The sequence below is a fragment of the Tasmannia lanceolata genome, unplaced genomic scaffold, assembly GCF_043159265.1.
Source record: "Tasmannia lanceolata isolate RefF3 unplaced genomic scaffold, GAP_Taslan_0.1 ptg001291l, whole genome shotgun sequence".
Taxonomy (NCBI): domain Eukaryota; kingdom Viridiplantae; phylum Streptophyta; class Magnoliopsida; order Canellales; family Winteraceae; genus Tasmannia; species Tasmannia lanceolata.
This window is the reverse complement of record NW_027519951.1, coordinates 10,001-16,575: the sequence shown is the minus strand read 5'-3', so window position 1 is coordinate 16,575 and position 6,575 is coordinate 10,001. Positions and strand designations below refer to the sequence as shown.

General features: G+C 36.0%; 2 non-coding genes across 2 annotated transcripts; one reads left to right on the top strand and one right to left on the bottom strand.

Moving 5' to 3' along the window:
- Window positions 1-768: 768 nt before the first annotated feature.
- On the bottom strand, window positions 769-841 carry TRNAT-UGU (transfer RNA threonine (anticodon UGU)). The gene has a single exon. It is a non-coding gene; the product is annotated as a tRNA-Thr (tRNA).
- A 1,728-nt stretch (window positions 842-2,569) lies between these two features.
- On the top strand, window positions 2,570-2,642 carry TRNAF-GAA (transfer RNA phenylalanine (anticodon GAA)). The gene has a single exon. It is a non-coding gene; the product is annotated as a tRNA-Phe (tRNA).
- The last annotated feature ends 3,933 nt before the right edge of the window (window positions 2,643-6,575 follow it).

Below are 6,575 nucleotides of genomic sequence, written 5' to 3'. Positions count from 1 at the left end.
TTGCAGCGATAACTTGGGATATCTACTATACGGCCATTAACTAAAATATGTCTATGATTAACTAATTGCCTGGCTCCCGGAATGGTCGAAGCCATACCCAATCGAAAAAGGATGTTATCCAAACGCATCTCAAGTAGTTGTAGTAAAACCTGACCTGTTGACCCTTTGGCTTTCCCAGCAATACGAACATATCTAAGTAATTGTTGCTCTGTCAGACCATAATGAAAACGCAATTTTTGTTTTTCTTCTAGACGAATACGATATTGAGATCTTTTCCCGGAACGCGATTGGTTTCTAAGATCACTTCCGGATCTAGGTCTTTTCCTAGTGAGTCCCGGTAAAGCCCCTAGACGGCGTATTTTTTTGAAACGAGGCCCTCGGTAACGAGACATAAAGACTCCTTAATTTTATTGAAATTTCATTTTACAGAATAAACCTAAATTAATACTGAACTAAACGATAAACGAAGCTAAATCCACTGAAGTACTACAAAGAGGAATAAGATGAATTGTATCAATATCCGTATTATTTTGTATATTGTATATATGGGAAGTTAAGGATCCTTTTCTTGATTTGTTCTGTATAGATCAAACGGCTCCAATCCGTTTTTTATTCTTTATTCATAGTTGGAAGTTCCCGCGACATAACATAATAGATCGGTAACCCGACATTTGGAGAAAAAAAAGGGGGGGGTCTTCTCAATATTCCTTGGTCTCAAGGAAAGATGATCAATCCTGATAAAAAAAAAAAAATAGAACAAATAGAGAAAGCCGACTATCGGAATCGAACCGATGACCATCGCATTACAAATGCGGTGCTCTAACCTCTGAGCTAAGCGGGCTCATATAACAGAAATAGTGCGTGAATAGGAATTCGGGAAACTATTGGGATCTTAGTTAGCTATTAGCTATTAATAATTATTAATATTAATTATTATAAATTATTATAACATATTAATTAATATTAATAATTATTAATATAATATGAATTTTGATTTTATTTTTGATTATTTTCTATTTGATTATTTATTTTTGATTATTTCATTTATTAGTAGTCACTAGCACTAGAATTTTTTTTTTTCATTCAAATCAAATTTAAAAAACGCAAAATAATACTATATACATATGAAATAATTCTATATTCTATTATAGAATAGAATATAACTATTAGTTATAGCAGTTATAGCAGATTATATGAATTCTATTTCTATTAGAGTGTAGTTCCTAAGGAAAGGATAAGATAAGGATGCAATCCAGATCCTACTGAGATATTCCTTTTGTTTCATTCGGAAAGGGAGGAGATAGGACGAAAAAAAAAAAAAGAAGAATGAATATCGACCGTTCCAGTATTCCAAACTGCGCGGGAAAAATGAGAGGGGGGGGGAACATCTATATGTGGGATATATCCATCCATATTGAATTGCAGATACATCAATGATAGAATCATTTCTGATTGGACCAAATAATGGAATGGTCCTCCAATAGATATGAAAGAAGATGGGCAAGAAATAAAATAGGAGCAGACACTTTTTCGATATAGGAATCAGTATCTAATGAATTCAATGGTTCCAACATAAATGAAAGAAGGGGATGGGATCACAATGAGATCGAGATCTCATAAGGGGGATATGGCGAAATTGGTAGACGCTACGGGCTTGATTGGGTTGAGCCTTGGTATGGAAACCTACTAAGTGGTAACTTCCAAATTCAGAGAAACCCTGGAATTAAAAATGGGCAATCCTGAGCCAAATCCAGTTTTCTGAAAACAAGGGTTCAGAAAGCGAGAATCAAAAGAAGGATAGGTGCAGAGACTCAATGGAAGCTGTTCTAACGAACGGGGTTGACTACATTGGTAGAGGAATCCTTCTATCAAAACTCCAGAAAGGATGACCTTATTTAAGTACATAGACGTACTTAAATATCAAATGATTAATCACGACCCGAATCCGGATTTTTTGATTATTTATATGAAAAATTGCAGAATTCTTGCTAAATTAAATCGATTCCAAAAGGAAGAATCGAAGATTCAGTGATCAAATCATTTACTCCAGAGTCTGAAAGATCTTTTGAAGAACTGATTAATCGGACGAGAATAAAGATAGAGTCCCATTCTACATGTCAATACCGACAACAATGAAATTTATAGTAAGAGGAAAATCCGTCGACTTTTGAAATCATGAGGGTTCAAGTCCCTCTATCCCCAATAAAAAAAAAAAGGCCTATTTTATTCCATTCCCTAACCATTTATCCTCTTTTTTCGTCAGTGGTTCAAAATGAGCTTAGCTATGTTTCTCACTCACTCTACTCTTTCACAAATGGATCCGACCAGAAATCTTTCTCTCTTATCACAAGTCTTGTGATAGATATGATCTACGTACAAATGAACATATATGGCAAGGAATCTCCATTATTGAATCATTCACAGTCCATATCATTACTCTTACACTTACAAAGTCTTCTTTTTGAAGATCCAAGAAATTCCAAGGCTGAGGTAAGATTTTCTAATGTTTTTTGAGTCCCTTTAATTGACATAGACCCAAGCCCTCTAGTAGGATGATGCGTCGGGGATGGTCGGGATAGCTCAGCTGGTAGAGCAGAGGACTGAAAATCCTCGTGTCGCCAGTTCAAATCTGGTTCCTGGCACGTGGTTAATATATCGAATAGATACTCATACAAATGAATCGATATGGATCGGGATCCATATTCTATTCGTTAATAGTCTAGATCATGATACATACTTATCCATCTAGGGATATATCTAGATCCCCCATTTTTTTTTTTGATGGGTAAAGAAAAGAATTAGATTCTGTTCCCTCTTCTTTTTTGTTTGTTCATACTGTACCTGCTCTCGCTCAAAAAGAATGTTAATACTTCATACATATTTGAATTGAAGTTAGTTGGCTGAAAACCCAAAAGTCTAGTCTAGAGAGGAATCGAAGGGTAGGAATAGACAGGATTCATTTCAGATACAGTACAAAGAAAATCTGATCCCCTTTTCATTTCTGAATTTTGAGTTCATAATTTCATATTTTCTTTCATATTCTATTTCTTCACTTTCTCTTTCTTCACTCCCTCCTACGTGACTTTTCGGGGCCCATCTAAGTGATGTGCGCGGTACAAAGTTCATGGTGCAGAACTCTTTTGATTCATCCTATTGGCTTTGCTCATCCGAAATGGATATCTTCCAAATTGGGGAATATCAATGAAGCCCCTTTAGTAGCCCATTCATAATACTGAGATGAGAGTCCAGTTATTCTGTTTCATCTAGAACAGAACATAAAAAGATTCCTTGAATATCTGGAGTCGTAGAAGTGAATATTAGTTTCTTATCATTCAATGAGCATCTTGTATTTCATAGAAATTGGGGGCAATATAATCCTTACGTAGGGGCCAGCCTATCCAACTTTCAGGCATCAAGATACGTTTCAGGCGTGGATGATTTTCATAAGAGATTCCCAACATATCATAAGATTCCCGTTCTTGAAAATCAGCACTTTTCCAAATCCAGAAAACAGACGGGATTCTAGGATTCCTCCTTGGGGCAAATACTTTTATGCATACCTCTTCGGGTTGATCCACACCATACTGTATTCTCGTAAGATGATACACACTAGCTAACAACCCGCCCGGTGCTACATCATAAGCACACTGGGAACGTAGATAATTGTAACCATATACATATGAAATGACAGCAATGGAGTACCAATCCTCGGGCTTTATTTGTAAAGTCTCTATTCCTTGGTAATCGAAGCCCAAAGATCTATGCACTAGCTCATGCTTGACTAGCCAAGCAGATAAACGACCTTGCATCTTCTTGATCTCTCCCACATTTGTATTTGTATGAGTATTTCACATTTACGATGAAATTTATGAAGATTTACCCGCTGTTTGTTATTCTGCACAAAAGCATCCTGCCTAATTCACTAATTCGTGGGAAGATACTGAACTTTTGTATTTGAAAGATGTTTCAGTTTCAGGAGGTATTTCTGAAGTAGATGGAGATTTATAGAGTAATCCTTGATCGTAATTTCCAGTATGAGTACTGCGTCCAACATGAAACTTGTGATTGGTAGTAAAATATCGATTTTCCTGTTGAGACCCAATTTGATCTTCATAGATTTCTCGAGATACTTTCTTACGAAGTTTCGTTATAGCATCTATAACTGCCTCTGGTTTGGGTGGGCAGCCCGGCAAATAGACATCCACAGGAATTAGCTTATCGACTCCCCGAACGGTACTATAAGAATCCGTACTGAACATCCCTCCTGTAATAGTACAAGCTCCCATCGCAATGACATATTTTGGTTCAGGCATTTGCTCATATAATCTCACTAAGGAAGGCGCCATTTTCATTGTTACTGTGCCGGCTGTTAAAATGAGGTCTGCTTGCCTAGGACTCGATCTTGGTACCAATCCATAACGATCAAAGTCGAATCGCGAGCCTATTAATGAAGCAAATTCAATGAAGCAACAACTGGTACCATAGAGAAGCGGCCATAAACTGGAGAGTCTTGACCAATTCGAAAGATCATTCGATGTAGTTGAAATAACTGAATTTTGGGTTGTTTGGTCAAGTAACGGAAACTCAATAGAATTAATAACTGTCTCAATGTAATCTTTTCTTTGTTTTTGATTTTGATTGTCTGAATATTCAGGAGCTAAGACCATTCCAATGCTCCTTTTCGCCATGCATAAACTGAACCAACAATTGGGATAAGCACGAAAATGAAAGCTTCTATAAATACAGATACACCCAATACATCGAAACTCATTGCCCATGGATAAAGAAAGACCGTTTCAACATCAAAAACAACAAAAACTAGAGCAAACATGTAATAGCGAATTCGGAATTGTAACCAAGCATCCCCCATTGGTTCTATACCCGATTCATAACTAGAGAGTTTCTCTGGTCCTTCACTAATCGGGGCTAAAACTCCCGAAATTAGAAATGCTAAAATAGGAATAAGACTTGATATTATTAGAAATGCCCAGAAAATATCATATTCGTAAAGCAGAAACATAGATGCACTCTCATGAATGTGGAATATACCGAATTAGTCGATTCAAATTGGAATTGTCAATTCATCCATAACTGCTTAGTCGAAACAACAATTTTGATCGAACCACATAGTTGAGTTTGTTTGCTGCGGGTCATGCCTCGTTTCAAGATTCATCCAATAGAATCCCACTTACCCTTTCTTCAATTCTATTTAGATATGGTGTAGACATATTATGTTCTTGTACAAATAAGACTCTCTCACTTTACCTTGGGTTTTCTATAAAAAAAAAAATAAATGAAAGAATATTTTCATTTTCATCAAAAATGAATAAAAAAAAGATTAATTCAATATTAATTATATTATCTATAATTATGTGAAAATAAAATGGAAATATTCCATTTTCAATGAAAATATTCAATGAATATAATATAATAATATAATAAAATCAAAGAAGAGGTCTGGCTCATTTTTTTTTTTCTCTTTTGTAGTAGAATGCCTAGCTCGGGATTTAGGGTATATTCTACTCGGTTGGCGTTGGTGTATTCTTTTCATTAAGATCGGGGTATAGAATCATTGTTTCTATTGATTCGATATGAATACATAAACAGAAACAGAATGCATCGACCAATTAGACTCTCTCCTTGTCCCAGATTTATACTTAATTGATTTGATTCAATCTTCAATCTGTTGAATTATGAGGAACCCTTACATAGAACAACTCATGGGTTCCTATACCCAAATTAGATACTTTTGACCTGTACTATCCCGACAGGACCCCCCAGAAACAATCGAGTTATTTAAATCGAGTTAAAAGTCTTGAAAGAGTCATCCTATTTCGGACCCATTTCTAGTACCCAAAATCGCTATTTGGAATGACTCGAAATACTTATTAATGTAATAACACCTAGTAAGACCAACCAATGGGTTAGGTTTCGTGACAATCAAAAGAGGTTTCGTTTGAAGCAAACCCACACAATGGAGCGTACCACAATGGTAGAGTCGGCCGAATCATAAATTATCTACAGAAGATAGCTCTGATGGAATCACGCGTTGTCGAACAATTCGACAGACCAAATCCCCAAAAACACTCATAGAAATAGAAGAGAGCACAAACGTTGATACCTTTAGGACCAATTCATTATTTCTGAAACAATGAATTTGGGTTGTTGTTCCACCAAAGAGCGATCAGTCGGGGGATTGGATTCCTAACTCATCCAAGTTCAAACAGACCCCTAATCTTCTTGCATAAAGTCTGCATCGGTAGAATCGACAGAATTGAAATGATGAGCAATTGGATTGGAGTAGGTTGGGATACAAAAAAATAAGTATTGTACAGAAAGATAAAAATAACTAAACTACTTGCTTTGCCTTTGCTAGGCCGGCTATACGAAGAAAAGTCTAGTCTATTTTACAATGTTTACAATGAAACTTACCGAAGAGCTTTCTTTTTGAAACTCTGGCTTTTCTACAAATACAAGAACAGGTCCTAGATCCGTGTGACTTACTATTACTATTAGATTCGATTTTGTTGGGTCAGGTTGGGGTTTTTGGCTAGGCTCGTGTTATGATTTTGACT